This window comes from Dama dama, chromosome 1 (genome assembly GCF_033118175.1).
Source record: "Dama dama isolate Ldn47 chromosome 1, ASM3311817v1, whole genome shotgun sequence".
NCBI classification, from domain to species: Eukaryota; Metazoa; Chordata; class Mammalia; order Artiodactyla; family Cervidae; genus Dama; species Dama dama.
In genome coordinates this window covers 76,857,564-76,874,958 of record NC_083681.1, presented here as the reverse complement: position 1 = coordinate 76,874,958, position 17,395 = coordinate 76,857,564, and the positions used below count along the sequence as shown (strand labels likewise).

The 17,395-nt window shown below is 39.7% G+C and overlaps 1 pseudogene; it reads left to right on the top strand.

Annotated features, from left to right (window-relative positions):
- The first annotated feature begins 12,314 nt into the window (after nucleotides 1-12,314).
- LOC133063862 (terminal uridylyltransferase 7-like) lies at nucleotides 12,315-16,831 on the top strand (annotated as a pseudogene).
- The last annotated feature ends 564 nt before the right edge of the window (nucleotides 16,832-17,395 follow it).

Sequence of the window (17,395 nt, the reverse complement as noted above, 5' to 3'; positions counted from 1 at the left end):
ATATTTATATTTGGCATGTGTGCACCCATTCATTTTATTTATTGCATAAATAACTTATTTACTGTAAAATTATTTTGAATGTTACAGGAAAAACAAAGATGTCTCCAATAATTTAATTGATAAAATGAGTATTCATTCTAAAGCTCAGTTTTAAGAAATGTTGCATACTTCATTATATGTCTAAAATTTATAAATAATATCCCCTCTATTCAGAAAGTTTTTCAACCTTTCTAGTTTTGCTAAATCTTCGTCCATTCTTTCATTCAAATATCAATTCACTGTTCTTATAGTACATTATGTGTTTACTAAATGAAGTCTGAGCATTTAAGTGTTTTGTGTTCCATGGCACTTTGAATAGCTTCTATACTAATAAATCTTATCTGTTTGAAGTAACAAACACTGATTACATAAATACCAAATAATTCATACTAACCTCAATATCATCATGAAGTAAAAACAATAGGTAATAAGTATAAAGAAAATCCTAAATTAGTTTTTTTTAAAGGCTTCATCAAATGGAGATTAGAGTGTAAAAGAGAAATGATGCATGCTGTTATAGCAGAAGATAGCAGGAAGAGGGCCTGACAATTATAGAGGTCTGAAGGTGGACAAGGCCATGACTTTTTAGAAGTATTTTTAAGGAAGGAAAAAAGTAAATTCTACCCTCCTAGTACATGTTGGCAGATCTAATAATTTTATGTGAAAGAGATTAACAAGAGGAAAAAAATGTTTAGTTACGCACACAGATGGGATCCACAGAACATGAGAGACCCCAAAGGCGGTAAAGGCGGCGGATATGATCTCACTGTGTCTTCACGTCTTAACCATGCGTGACTTTGACAAAGGAGAAAGCGGTAGGAGTCGGAAAATGAACAGGAATGGAAGGCCACTCACCAGGAAGTGAAAAGAGCAAATGTTTGGTAGACAAATGTTTCCTGGGATGCACAGAAACATTGAGTCATAGAGAGAAATTATAACAGATTTTTTTAGCTTCCTCCCTGTCTAGGACACCTAGTTCATACTATTCTGTAGTCCCCATCTATGATAATAGTTCCTTCTTTGAAACATGAGATCTATCTAAATTATTTTAGACAGCTAAGGGCAAGTTAAAAAGAAAAAACCTTTCTGTGTCATTTGCATCTTAAAAACATTCAGCCCACCCACAGGAACCGCTGCCCACTACCTTTCTGACCCCACCCCCACTGGCTCCCTTTCCCTGCAGCCAGTACCAGCTCCTTCCCTGCTGACCTCCATTCAAACTGTGTAGATTCCTATCATGGCCTCCACACTGCCCCTTTTTTCACCTAGATATTACCTAGAATGATCTCTTGTATATAATAAGTCAGAATTCAAGAGATATGCATGGAATGAATGAATGAATAACCATAAAATGGGGATACCCATAATGCCATAGGATTCTTGTGGAGTTTAATAAGAAAATATATATAAAGTGATTAAAATAGAAGTATTTGGCACCATAAAAAATACTCATCTCAATATAGTTGTCATACTAAAGAGCCATATTTTGGGGTGGCAACTTTTGCTCTCTTATAGAATCATAGTTTTGAAAACATGGATAAACCTCGAGGGCATTATGTTAAGTGAAATAAGTCAGACAAAGTAAAGACAAATGCTGTATATTCTCCTTTATATGGAATCTAAAAAAGTTGAACTCAAAGAACCCGAGTAGAACTCAAAGAACCCTCCACGGGATAGAGGAGTTGGGGAAGGGAATATTGATGTTGATCAGATGGTTCAGATTTTCTGTTATAACATGAATAGTTTCTGGGGATTTAAGGCACAATGCAATGACTATATTTGACAATGCTGTTTTGTACGCTTGAAATTTGCTCAGAAAATAGATCTTAAATTTTCCCAACACAATCGAAAAGTGATAACTATGTGAGGTTTGCTGTTGCTGTTTAGTCCTTAAATTGTGTCCAACTCTTTTATTACCCTGTGGACTATAGCCCACCAGGCCCCCCTGGTCATGTGATTTCCCAGCAAGAATACTGGAGTGGGTTGCCATTACCTTCTCCAGGACATCTTCCCAACCCAGGGACTGAACAAGCATCTCCTGCACTGACAGGCAATTTTCTTTACCACTGAGCCAGCAGAAAAGACCATATGAGGTAATAGACCTGTTTGTTAACCTTGTAACTGTTATCATCTCACATATTATTATCAAAACATACATTATCTACCTTAAGGAAAACAATGATGTCAATTACATCTTAATAAAACTGGGGGGAAAAAGTACAAATGGTTAGGTTATAAAGAGCAATGGAAAGTGCCTTGAAAACCTGTATCATTGTGCTTTAATTACCAATAATCAACACTTCTATCATCCCTTCATGTTGATTAATGCCTTTATTCACCTACAGGCCCTTCTAATCTTTCCTACAGCAGCAAGGAAACTTAGTGTGCTTGGGGAAAAATGCAATGAACTAAAATCTGTGTCACAATATTGAATATTTTAGGGACAGATGACTATTCTCAGAATGTGACCATTTGGGTGGATACTTGCTTCAGTACTATTGTTTCAGTGTTACCAGCTGGTGGTGTGTTAGTCACTCAGTTGTGTCCGATTCTTTGCATCCCTACGGACTGTAACTCACCAGGCTCCACTATCCATGGAATTCTCCAGGCAAGAATACTGGAGTGGGTAGCCATTCCCTTCTCTAGGAGGTTTTTCCAACCCAGGGATCAAACTCCAGTCTCCTGCATTGCACAGGTATTCTTTATTGCCTTAACTACCACAGAAGACATCAGAGGTACCTAGAAATCCATAAATATAGAATTATTGTTGCTTGCTTAAATCTGTTGCCTAGAATTTCTCCTAAAAACATGTTTTTCTAGTTATTAAAGAACACATTCTTAATGAGACCAGAAATTCATTGAGAGCTAAACTAGATTACATAATTTGTAATAATAGTCTAGCTTCAAAAACTCAGTTTTAAATCATTGAAGGGAAGATAGTCTACATGATCTGAAGGAGAAGCCTTGTTTAAGAAGCTAAAATTATGTCTTGGTTAAACAAAATGTAACTGGAGGGACTTTTGTATCCCTGAAGACTCAGAAAAACCTGACAGAATAACTAATTTGAAAGGAATCAGAAGACAGGAACAAGGAAAACGTTATATCCTCACAATGTGTACCAGAGAAGTCAACAGTGGTGTTAAACAACTTGAGTACCAGAAATGCTTGTTTCTTGAATTTAATTAGTGCACAGTGATTGCAATTAGTTACATGGTTTGAGCTTTGCCTCGAGAATATCCCCCACAAGAAAGAACTTTGGTATCTTAGTTTTGGGATCATCACACAAACGAAATATAGAATCTGTAAAAATTCATCAGTAGGAATCCCTTTTTTCAAATTTAGAAATGTTCCAATTCTGGTGGCTTTAGTCTGATGAGCATTCTATCTTTATGGAAAGCAGTTGAGGAAGACAGCAAACCAGCAAGCAGAAGAAAGAGACAATGAAAGCAAACTAACATAAAGAAATCCTGTGCACCCCCAAATTGCCAGATGAGGTTTCTGAATAAATAGGAAAGTACCTGAAGTCTTTCAAGCATAATCTAGTATATGCCTGACACATCTTGCTTAACATCCTCTACAATTAATTAGATAACATACTAGATATGTGGTATTTTATACTAGTAAAGTAGATAGTATATAACAAGTCCAAAATGTTTTCTTGTTGTCCCTCAAGTCCACTTCTAAGGATTTCCATAAAGAGACCCTGGACATGAGAAATTATGTAAGCATACAATCATTCATTTTAGAGTTTATGATATAAGTAATTGAATATACATTTTTGTGTATAAACAGTGCTTCTTTCCACTAAATTGACATTGAAAATAGCAAATGAGTATGAATAACTGCATGTAAACCAGTAGATGAGTGAAATGAATGAATACACATCAGAGGAAAGGAATATAATGCTTCTGTTCAGAAAAATTTACATGTAACTGTGTTGATTAAGGTCATTTTATGTTTAAAATCCGAGTTTATACAAGAATACATGGGCCTCTCTGAGCAGTGTGAGTCAAGTTGGGTTTTCCCATCTTTATATAGAATTTTTAATTGCCACAATAAATTTAATGGATGTGCATATGTGTGTATTGTGCATCTCTGTGTTTGCACTATTGTGGAGTTAAAACAGTGCACCTTTATTGGAGTTGGTTAAGCATATGTGATAAATGTTGGATGAGTGGGAAATTTTAATTAAGTATAGGACTGAACTCTGAAGAGATAGGGGCAAAAGAATAATAGGAAAAATCTATATTTCTGTCTGGATAATCCTGCATATGAAACCGTGTTGTGCTCGGTCGCTCAGTCGTGTCCAACTCTTTGTGACCCCATGGACTGTAACCCACCAGGCTCCTCCATCCATGGAATTTTTCAGGCAAGAATACTGGAGTGGTTGCCATTTCCTCCTCCAGGGGATCTTTCACACCCAGGGTTCTTTCCCACATCTCTTGTGCCTTCTGTATTGGCAGGTGGATTCTTTACCACTAGCATATTTGTCACATATTTCTGAGATCAAAATAATTGAAAAATCCAGAGCTCAGAAACAGACATAGAAATATACCTTAAATTATTCCAGAAACAACACTGAATATGCCGGAAGAGAGAACCACACCGAAGAAAACATCACGAGTTTAGTCACAGGTACTAATATTTTGCAGTATGACTTTCTTAGATATATTTTACTTGTTCTCAGGGTTTTTTTTTTTTGTTTGTTTGTTTTTTTATTTTCACTAAAATAAAAGTGTTCACCTCTAGTAAACAAAGTTGCATCATGTATTTTGGAAAAATCTTAATTCAGTTCAGTTCAGTCACTCAGTAGTGTCCAACTATTTGCAACCCCATGAATCACAGCACACCAGGCCTCCCTGTCTATCACCAATTCCTGGAGGTCACCCAAACTCATGTCCATTGAATCGGTGATGCCATCTCATCCTCTGTCATCCCCTTCTTCTCCTGCCCTCAACCTTTCCCAGCATCAGGGTCTTTTCAAATCAGTCAGCTCTTCTTATCAGATGGCCAAAGTATTGGAGTCTCAGCTTCAACATCAGTCCTTCCAATGAACCCAGGACTGATCTCCTTTAGGATGGGCTGGCTGGATCTCCTTGCAGTCCAAGGAACTCTCAAGAGTCTTCTCCAACACCACAATTCAAAGACATCAATTCTTCGGTGCTCAGCTTTCTTTAGGAGAAGGCAATGGCAACCCACTCCAGTACTCTTGTCTGGAAAATCCCATGGACGGAGGAGCCTGGTAGGCTGCAGTCCATGGGGTGGCTAAGAGTCGGACACGACTGAGTGACTTCACTTTCACTTTTCACTTTTATGCACTGGAGAAGGAAATGGCAACCCACTCCAGTGTTCTTGCCTGGAGAATCCCAGGGACGGGGGAGCCTGGTGGGCTGCCATCTATCAGGTCGCACAGAGTCGGACATGACTGAAGTAACTTACAGCAGCTGCAGCAGCAGATTTCTTTATAGTCCAACTCTAACATCCATACATGACCACTGGAAAAACCATAGCCTTGACTAGATGGACCCTTGTTGACAAAGTAATGTCTCTGCTTTTTAATATGCTGCCTAGGTTGGTCAAAACTTTCCTTCCAAGGAGTAAGGGGCTTCTGATCAATCACCATCTGCAGTGACTTTGGAGCCAAAAATAAAATAAAGTCAGCCACTGTTGCCATTGTTTCCCCTTCTATTTCCACGAACTAATGGGACCAGATGACATGATCTTAGTTTTCTGAATGTTGAGCTTTAAGCCAACTTTTTCACTCTCCTCTTTCACTTTCATCAGGAGGCTCTTTAGTTCTTCACTTTCTCTCATAAGGGTGGTATCATCTACATATCTGAAGTTATTGATATTTCTCCAGGCAATCTTGATTCCAGCTTGTGATTCCTCCAGTCCACATATCTCCTGATGTACTCTGCATATAAGTTAAATAAGCAGGGTGACAATATACAGCCTTGACATGCACCTTGTCCTATTTGGAACCAGTCTGCTGTTCCATATCCAGTTCTAACTGTTGCTTCCTGACCTGCACACAGGTTTCTCAAGAGGCAGTTCAGGTGGTCTGGTATTCCCATATCCTTCAGAATTTTCCACAATTTATTTTGATCCACACAGTCAAATGCTTTGCCATAGTAAATAAAGCAAAAATAGATGTTTTTCTGGAACTCTCTTGCTTTTTTGATGATCCAATGGATGTTGACAATTTGATCTCTGGTTCCTCTGCCTTTTTTAAAACCAGCTCGAATATCTGTAAGCTCACGGTTCATGTATTGTTGAAGCCTGGCTTAGAGAATTTTGAATAAACTCTTTAGATTTTCTGAAATCTGTATTAGATTAGAAAGGGCAGGATCTCTAAATTGAACATGACCAGTGTTAATAAACTACATTCAAGGACTGTTTGTGAGAGACCCTTCTGATAATGGAAGTGTCATTTCTGTGGTTCTGAAAACTGAAAGAGAGTCAAATGTTTATAGAATATGCAGCTACAGCTAAAGACTTAAAATTAAACAAAGAAAAATATTCCAATGTACAGTACTCAGTAATAGGAGCACTCATATAAGTCTTTAAGTGCATTACTTATGTCATTTTAGCTTTTTAAAATCTCATGTGACAACTATATTCATTAAGGAGACATCATCTAAAGTCTTATCCAGGTGAAGAGTTAGCCACCTAGTCGTGTCCATCTCTTTGTGACCCCATGGACTGTAGCCGGGCTGATCTGTCCGTGGGATTCTCCAGACAAGAATACTGGAGTGGGTTGCCATTCCTTCTCCAGGGCATCTTCCTGACCCAGGAATCAAACCTGGGTCTCCTGCATTGCAGAGGGATTCTTTACCATCTGAGCCACCAGGTAAGGTCTCTTACCTAGGTGAGCACAGTACTAAATATTATGAATTTAGTCAGAAATTTTCATTTATTTTCATCTTTCACTCATCCAGCAAGTATTCATTGAAGGCCAAATGTGTTTTCTAGGTAATTTGCTAGGCATTAGAGATATAAGATATAATAATAATACCAGAAATTTCTACTCTCTTGGAGTGTATACAGGGAGAAGCTAATGAGACAAACAAATTATTGCATGTATTAAACATATCATGTTTCTAAGAAAAAAATATTGTTAAGGGGATAAAGAGTGATTATCTCATTATATTAGGTTTTCAGAAAAGAATCTTCTTGTAAGGTGGTATTTGAACAGGCACATACATGATTTAATAGAAATATATTTATTAACAGTGGATTGAGTGCTAAAATATTTTGCAGTCTATTAACTTCCTTACAAGGTGTTTCATGTTTTTATATTTCAAGCTATTACGTCAGCGAGGATGTCAGTATGTATAGTGTATGTCACTGAGTTCAGTGTGAGGATTGGCACGGTATGAAACAGACTCTATTTGAACAATCACTTATGAGCATTTGGAACTGAGCATGCTATAGAGGGCTTCCAGGTGGCCCTAGTGATAAGGTACCTGCAGGAGACATAAGCGGTTCTGGCTCAGTCCCTGCGTCTGAAAGATCCCCTTGGGGAAAGCATGGCAACCAACTCCAATATTCTTTCCTGGAGAATCCCATGGGCAGAGGATCCTGGCGGGCTACAGTCCAGGGTCTCAAAAGAGTCAGACACGAGTGAAATGACTTAGCACACAGCATGCACATGCTATAGAGAGAAAGGATGATGATATGTGGGAGACACAGGGAGACAGGACTCTGTGATGCCCACAGGTAGAAAGTATCTTTAAAATAGTGACAGAAGTGAAAGCTAGTAAATGATGACTATGAACTTACTTGGTTCATTGAATTGGCTAAAGTAAAACAAGATCCAAAAGGGCAGCAGAATATTCATACAAAATATGTTAACTATGATGGGCTCACAGTAGGCAATACAACTGAAAGGATGAGTTTAAGAAACAGTCTAGATTGGAGGAGCCAAGATGGTGGAGGAATAGGACGGGGAGACCACTTTCTCTCCTACAAATTCATCAAAAGAATAACTGAATGCTGAGCAAACTTCACAAAACAACTTCTGATCACTAGCTGAGGTCATCAGGTGCCCAGAAAAGCAGCCCATTGTCTTCGAAAGGAGGTAGGACAAAATATAAAAGGTAAAAAGAGAGACCAAAGAGCTAAGGACAGAGATCCGTCCCAGGAATGGAGTCTTAATAGAGAAAGTTTCCAGACACCAGGAAACCCTCGCACTGGCGGGTCTGGGGGAAGTTTTTGAATCTCAGAGGGCAACCTGACTGGGAGGGGAACAATAAATAAAACCTACAGATTATGAGCCTAAAAGCAACTCCCAGCAGAAAAGTACCCCAGACACCCACATCCGCCACCAGCAAGTGGGGGCAGAACGGAGAGGAGCGGGCAGCATTGCTTAGGGTAAGGACCGGGCCTGAGTGCCCTGAGGACAATCGGAGGGATCTTTTGTGAGTTACCAACTTAAACTGTGGGATAGCAAAAGAGAGAGAGAGAAAATTAACTGGCCCGAACACACTGCCGGCCGTTCGCAGAACAAAGGGACCGAGCAAGTCCAGAGAAGAGCTCGCATGCTGCAGACCGGCCCAGCCCCACCGGAGGCAGGGGGGAGAAGAAAGGGGCAGGCTCGGCCCCAAGGACCGCATTCCCTACTGCACTGCAAACAGGCCTCCAGTTTCTAATCAAAGACCTCCTGAGATTTTGGGTGGTCAACATCTGCCGGGAGGGTCACGGCGAGACACAGGGTCCAGGCACCCCACCGGCGCGGGCGGGGACTGGGGCTGGGGATGCGGAGGGGAGAAGGCACACCAGACCCGGGGAGAGTGCGCCCGCCAAGCTCCTGGCTGCCTGAGCCACTCGGTAGGCATAGGCACAAAACGCAGGCGCAGCTTTTTATTCCGCGCTTTTGTGGAACACCCAAAGGCTGGAACCGCGCACAGCGCAGGGCACGCTCCATATAGAACAGCCGGGAGCCTGAGCAGCGTAGACGGGGAAAGCGGTGCCAGCCCCTCCCTGCAGTGTGATGGAACTAGCAACCTGAATAAGAGTCCACCTCCACCCGCCTGTGTCAGGGCGGAAATTAGGCACTGAAGAGACCAGCAAACAGAAGCCAAATAAAGGGAACTGCTTCAGAAGGGACCAGTGCAACAGATTAAAATCCCTGTAGAAAACACCAACTACACTGGAAGGGGGCTGTAGATATTGAGGAGTGTAAGCTGGAACGAGGAGCTATCTGAAACTGAGCCGAACCCACACTGACCACAACAGCTCCAGAGAAATTCCTAGATATATTGTTACTTTTTTTTTTTTAAAGTAAGAAAAAAATTTCTTTTTTCTTTTATTTTCTTTTAAAATTCCCTATTACTCACCCATTACTCCTTAACTTTCATTTTCATAGATTTTTACAATTTTTTTAATTAGGGAATTTTTTTTTTCTTTTTCTTTTTTTTTTTTCTTCTTTTTTTCCCTTTTTGTCTTCTATTTTCTATTTTTCTTTTTCTCTTATTTCTTTTTAAATTCCTCTATTACTCCTCTACTACTCCTTAATTTTCATTTTCAATACACTATAACCTCACACACACACAAAAAAAGAGAAGCCCTATTTTTAAATCGAACTTCATATATATTTCTAAAATTTTTTTGTATGTTTTGGTTTTTGTTTTTAATATAGTATTTTTAAGAGTCTAACCTCTACTCTAGATTTTTAATTTTTGTTTTTCAGTATGTGATATAAATTGTGGACATTTAAGAATCCAATATTCAGTTCCCATTTTTATTCAGGAGTGTGTTGATTACTCTCTCCCAATCTTGACTCTCTGTTTTCTACCTCAGAACACCTCTATTTCCTCCTTTCCCCTTCTCTTCCCAATCCAATTCTGTGAATCTTTGTGGGTGTCTGGGCTACGGAGAACACTCTGGGAACAGACAACTGCATAGATCTGTCTCTCTCCTCTTGAGTCCCCCTTTTTCTCCTCCTGCTCATCTCTATCTCCTCCCTCTCCTCTTCTTCATGTAACTCTGTGAACCTCTCTGGTTTTCCCCAATGGGGGAGACTCTTTTCACCATGAACCTACAAGTTTTATTATCAGTGCTGTATAGTTGGAGAAGTCCTGAGACTACAGGAAGAATAAAACTGAAATCCAGAGGCAGGAGACTTAAGCCCCAAACCTGAGAACACCAGAAAACTCCTGACTACATGGAACTTTAAGTAATAAGTGACCGTCCAAAAGCTTCCATACCTACACTGAAACCAACCACCACCCAAGAGCCAATAAGTTTTAGAGCAAGACATACAACATAAATTCTCCAGCAACGCAGGAACATAGCCCTGAACATCAACATACAGGCTGCCCAAGGTCACACCTAACACATAGATCCATCTCAAAACTCATTACTGGGCACTCCATTGCTCTCCAGAGAGAAGAAATCAAGTTCCATGCAAGAGAACACCGATGCAAGCTTCCCTAACCAGGAAACCTTGAGAAGCCAATTTTCTAACCCCACCCGCTGGGTAAAACCTCCACAATAAAAAGGAACCACAGACCTCCAGAATACAGAAAGCCCACTCCAGATACAGTAATCTAAACAAGATGAAAAGGCAGAGAAATACCCAACAGGTAAAGGAACATGAAAAATGCCCACCAAGTCAAACAAAAGAGGAGGAGATAGGGAATCTACCTGAAAAAGAATTTAGAATAATGATAATAAAAATGATCCAAAATCTTGAAAACAAAATGGAGTTACAGATAAATAGCCTGGAGACAAAGATTGAAAAGATGCAAGAAATGTTTAATAACGACCTAGAAGAAATAAAAAAGAGTCAATTAAAAATGAATAATGTAATGAATGAGATCAAAAACACTATGGAGGGAACCAAGAGTAGAATAACGGAGACAGAAGATAGGATAAGTGAGGTAGAAGATAAAATGGTGGAAATAAATGAAGCAGAGAGGAAAAAAGAAAAAAGGATCAGAAGAAATGAGGACAACCTCAGGGACCTCTGGGACAATGTGAAACGTCCCAACATTCGAATCATAGGAGTCCCAGAAGAAGAAGACAAAAAGAAAGGCCATGAGAAAATACTCGAGGAGATAATAGCTGAAAACTTCCCTAAAATGGGGAAGGAAATAGCCACCCAAGTCCAAGAAACCCAGAGAGGCCCAAACAGGATAAACCCAATGCAAAACACCCCAAGACACATATTAATCAAATTAACAAAGATCAAACACAAAGAACAAATTTGAAAGCAGCAAGGGAGAAACAACAAATAACACACAAAGGGATTCCCATAAGGATAACAGCTGATCTATCAATAGAAACCCTCCAGGCCAGAAGGGAATGGCAGGGCATACTGAAAGTAATGAAAGAGAATAACCTACAACCTAGATTACTGTACCCAGTAAGGATCTCATTCAGATATGAAGGAGAATTCAAAAGCTTTACAGACAAGCAAAAGCTGAGAGAATTCAGCACCACCAAACCAGCTCTTCAACAAATGCTAAAGGATCTTCTCTAGCCAGGAAATGCAGAAAGGTTGTATAAACGTGAACCCAAAACAACAAAGTAAATGGCAACGGGACCACACCTATCAATAATTACCTTAAATGTAAATGGGTTGAATGCTCCAACCAAAAGACAAAGATTAGCTGAATGGATACAAAAACAAGACCCCTATATATGCTGTCTACAAGAGACCCACCTCAAAACAAGAGACACATACAGACTAAAAGTGAAGGGCTGGAAAAAAATATTTCACGCAAACAGAGACCAAAAGAAAGCAGGAGTCGCAATACTCATATCAGATAAAATAGACTTTCAAATAAAGGATGTGAAAAGAGACAAAGAAGGACACTACATAATGATCAAAGGATAAATCAAAGAAGAAGATACAACAATTATAAATATATATGCACCCAACATAGGAGCACCGCAATATGTATGGCAAATGCCAACGAGTATGAAAGAGGAAATTAATAGTAACACAATAATAGTGGGAGACTTTAATACCCCACTCACAACTATGGATAGATGAACTAAACAGAAAATTAACAAGGAAACACAAACCTTAAAGGACACAATGGACCAGCTAGACCTAATTGATATCTATAGGACATTTCACCCCAAAACAATCAACTTCACCTTTTTCTCAAGTGCATACGGAACCTTCTCCAGAATAGATCACATCCTGGGCCATAAATCTGGTCTTGGAAAATTCAAAAAAATTGAAATCATTCCAGGCATCTTTTCTGACCACAGTGCAGTAAGATTAGATCTCAATTACAAGGAAGAGGCGGGGGGGCGCGGCGGAGGTGGTGAAGAGAAAGAAAACTGAAGTCGAAGACCATGGGAGATGCCACAAAACCTTATTTTGTGAGGCGTCCTAAAGAGCGAGGGACTACAGATGATGAGGATTTCAGAAGGGGTCACCCTCAACAAGATTATTTAATAATGGATGATTATGCTAAAGGCCATAGCAGTAAAATGGAAAAAGGCCTTCCCCCAAAAAAAGTAACACCAGGGAACTATGGGAATACCCCCAGAAAAGGACCGTATGCTGTTTCTAGCAATTCATATGCATTTAAGAACCCAATTTACAGTCAACCCACTTGGCTCAATGACAACCACAAAGATCAGAGTAAGAGATGGCTCTCTGATGAACTTGCCAGTAATTCAGACAGTTGGAGAGAATACAAACCTGGACCTAGAATCCCTGTTATAAACCAACCAAGAAGAGACTCTTTTCAGGAAAGTGACGATGGATATAGGTGGCAGGATGGAAGAGGCTGCAGAACTGTAAGACGACTATTTCATAAAGAGCTGACAAACCTGGGCACCATGTCAGAAATGGAAGCGGGAAGCCCTGAAAACAAGAAGCCGAGGTCCAGACCTCGGAAGCCACGGAGAACTAGAAATGACGAAAATGAACAGGATGGAGACTTGGAAGGCCCTGTGATCGATGAGTCTGTGCTTTCAATGAAGGAGCTGCTGGGCTTACAGCAGGCTGAGGAGCGGCTGAAAAGAGACTGCATCGACAGGCTGAAAAGGCGACCAAGAAACTACCCTTCAGCAAAGTACACCTGCAAACTTTGTGATGTTTTAATTGAATCCATTGCATTTGCTCATAAGCATATCAAAGAGAAGAGGCACAAGAAAAACATTAAGATTGCTCTCTGAGATTATATGGGTCATCCTGTAGCAGATTTGGTTTCAAAAATTCGGATATAAACATTGACATTCAATTTCCAGCCATTATGTCTCAGCCAGATGTTCTCTTACTTGTCCAAGAATGTTTAAAGAACAATGACTCTTTTATTGATGTTGATGCGGATTTCCATGCGCGAGTGCCAGTGGTGGTGTGCAGAGAAAAGCAGAGTGGTCTTCTTTGTAAAGTGAGTGCAGGAAATGAAAATGCTTGTCTGACAACAAATCATTTAACTGCCCTTGGAAAACTAGAATCAAAGCTGGTTCCTCTGGTGATTGCATTTAGGTACTGGGCAAAGCTTTGCAGTATAGATCGCCCTGAAGAAGGAGGTTTGCCACCTTATGTGTTTGCTCTGATGGCCGTTTTCTTTCTTCAACAGAGGAAAGAACCTCTTCTGCCTGTTTATCTAGGATCATGGATTGAAGGATTCTCACTAAACAAATTAGGAAACTTCAACCTTAAAGAAATTGAGAACAACTCTGTGGTCTGGGAATACACTGATAATGTTGCAGGGGATGTGGACTCAACAAAAGAGGAGGCACCAAAGGAAATGGCCATTAAAAGGGGACAGGTATCATTAATATTTGATTCAAAACAGCAGCCTTCAGTACCAGTTGGGCAGCTCTGGGTGGAATTGCTCTGATTCTACGCTTTAGAATTTAATTTGGCTGATTTAGTGATAAGTATCCATGTCAAAGAATCGATATCTCGTGAATCAAAGGATTGGCCCAAAAAACGCATTGCCATTGAAGATCCCTACTCTGTAAAAAGAAATGTGGCAAGGACCCTAAATAATCAACCTGTGTTTGAATATATACTTCATTGTTTAAGGACAACGTGTAAATATTTTGCTCTTCCACACAAAGTTATGAAATCCAGCCTTCCAAAGCCTCTGAGTACTGTCAGCTGTACTTCTGAACGTTCTAAAGAAATAGCAAAACATGATCCAGAGGTACAAGCGAAAGGTGATAAACTCAAAAACTCAGTTTTGGCTCAAGGTTCTGGTGCTGCCAGTTCAACTGCAAACACCTGCAAGGCACAGCCACTTACTCTTAAAGAGACTGCTAAAAACTTTGAAAGCCCATCAGCAGAGAAAATGGAAAACTCACACATCAGTGTCCACCTGGAAAACTCTGACTGTATTAAGGCAAGAGTCAGTTCTAGTGACTCTAAGGACATTGAAGTACATCATCAAGAAACAGGAAGTAAAAATAAGAAAGAAAAAAGTGGAAAGGAAGGCAAGCATCCTTTGACTGCTGATGATCAAGCTTTAAGTAGTAGCAAGTGTGGCACGCTTGTCACCTGTGGCAGCCCAGGAAATAAGGAGTAAGATGCCAATTTGGATCTAAAAGGCTTCAGAAATCCTATAGCTAAAGAGTATGATGAATTTCCTACTTCATATGCCAAGGCTGATATTGATGAAGAAAGCATAGAAGGTACCAGTGAACTCGGAGATGCTGTAAGCCACTTTACCCCTTCAAGACAGAGCCAGATATCAGGAATCCTTCACTCTGATGAGGAAGAGGAGGATGAGGAGGAGGAAGAACCAAGGCTCTCCATTTCCCGAAGGGAAGATGAGGATGACATTGCTAATGGAGACGAATTAGACAACACCTTCACTGGATCAGGGGATGAGGATGCCCTGTCTGAAGAGGATGTGGAATTAGATGGATCTACTAAGTATGATGACTTGAAAGAATGTGGAAAACACCATGTAGATGGAAATCTTCTAATGGAACTTAATAAAATCAGCCTTAAAGAAGAAAGTGTGTGTGAGGAAAATTCAACTGTGGACCAGTCTGATTTCCTCTATGAATTTAGTAAACTCACCTTCACCAAAGGCAAGTCTCCTACAGTGGTTTGCAGTTTATGCAAACGAGAGGGTCATCTAAAGAAGGACTGTCCTGAAGACTTCAAAAGAATCCAGCTGGAACCTTTGCCTCCATTAACACCCAAATTTTCAAATATCTTAGATCAAGTTTGCATTCAGTGTTACAAGGATTTTTCTCCAGCTGTTCTAGAAGATCAGGCACGTGAACATATTCGGCAAAACCTAGAAAATTTCATAAGGCAGGAGTTTCCAGGAACTAAATTAAGTTTGTTTGGCTCCTCCAAAAATGGATTTGGGTTCAAACAGAGTGACCTTGATGTCTGCATGACAATTAACGGACTTGAAACTGCTGAGGGGTTAGACTGTGTAAGAACTATTGAAGAATTGGCAAGAGTCCTCAAAAAGCATTCAGGACGGAGAAACATCTTGCCTATTACAACAGCAAAGGTGCCGATTGTGAAGTTCTTCCATTTGAGAAGCGGTCTCGAAGTGGACATCAGTTTGTATAACACATTGGCCCTTCATAACACAAGACTCTTATCTGCTTACTCAGCCATTGATCCCAGAGTGAAATATTTGTGCTATACTATGAAAGTATTTACAAAGATGTGCGATATTGGTGATGCTTCTAGAGGCAGCTTATCGTCATACGCATATACGCTCATGGTGCTATATTTTCTTCAGCAGAGGAATCCACCAGTTATTCCTGTCCTTCAGGAGATATACAAAGGTGAAAAGAAACCTGAAATATTTGTTGATGGCTGGAATATTTATTTTTTTGATCAAATAGATGAACTGCCCAACTATTGGCCAGAATATGGAAAAAATACAGAATCTGTTGGGCAGCTGTGGTTGGGACTTCTTCGTTTCTACACAGAGGAATTTGATTTTAAAGAACATGTAATTAGCATCAGGAGGAAAAAGTCTGCTTACAACTTTTAAGAAACAGTGGACATCAAAATACATTGTTATTGAAGATCCGTTTGATTTGAATCATAATCTTGGAGCCGGATTATCAAGGAAAATGACAAATTTTATAATGAAAGCATTTATTAATGGGAGAAGAGTATTTGGGATTCCAGTCAAAGGATTTCCAAAGGACTACCCCTCAAAAATGGAGTACTTTTTTGATCCAGATGTGCTAACTGAAGGAGAGCTGGCCCCAAATGATAGATGTTGCCGCATTTGTGGGAAAATCAGACACTTCGTGAAGGACTGTCCTATGAGGAGAAAAGTGAGGCGATGGCGAGATCAGGAAGATACCCTGAACCAAAGATACCCTGAGAACAGAGACAAAAAAAGCAAAGAAGATAAAGAAATTCAAAACAAGTACACAGAGAGAGAGGTGTCAACAAAAGAAGATAAACCCATGCAGTGCACACCTCAGAAAGCCAAGCCAGTGAGGGCAGCCGCTGAGCCAGGGAGAGAGAAAATCCTCAGGCCACCAGTGGAGAAGTGGAAGAGACCGGAGGACAAAGACTTAAGAGAAAAACGTTGTTTTATTTGTGGACGAGAAGGGCACATTAAAAAGGAATGCCCTCAGTTTAAAGTCTCTTCAGGTCTGTCTAAATCAGATTGTGTACTTGGATCCCCTTCTTCACAAAACCCTTTGAGACCAGCTGGCACATTTGTTCAGGCAGTGCTTTTACATGAAGACCAAAAGAAACAAAAAACATCTATATTTTTGAGTCCCCAGTCAGGTAGCCTTTCCAGTAAATATATGACTCAGGGAAAAGCCTCAGCGAAGAAGACCCAGCAGGAATCATGAGGGAAGGAAAATGCCGCATTCTAAATGGCCACTCAGGCGTCCCTATTCACTTTGAAAATTAGGTTCATTTTACAGGACACAGCAGCATAGATCAGGCTTCAACTTAACATTTAAGGGAAATGTCAGATTTTTTTAACTTAATGAAATTGTTAATGAGGAAAAAAATGTTTAATACAGTCTTACCTACTACAGATCCCTACAGATTTAAGGATTTCAATAGAAAGCCATGATGTATATATTTAAGACAGGTTTAAAAAAAAAAAAAAATGTAACTATGGGCCAGTATTCATTGAATATAATTTCAAGCTTTTTAATTATTTCAAAGCACACTAAAAATAGTGGGCTGATAAACTTCAAGTAAATTAATCCTTTTTTTCCTTTATAAATCATTTTTGTTTGTTTTGAAGAGGGGAAATTATATTTATTGTTGTCAACTGAATCCTTGTGTGAAAGCGTGTCAAACGTGTGAACTGCTACTGCTGTATTTACAATTTACAAACCTTATTTTATTGATATTTGTAGAATTGATAACATGAACATGAATTACCACCTATTATGTGAGCCTCCTATGGATGAGCAGTGCCAC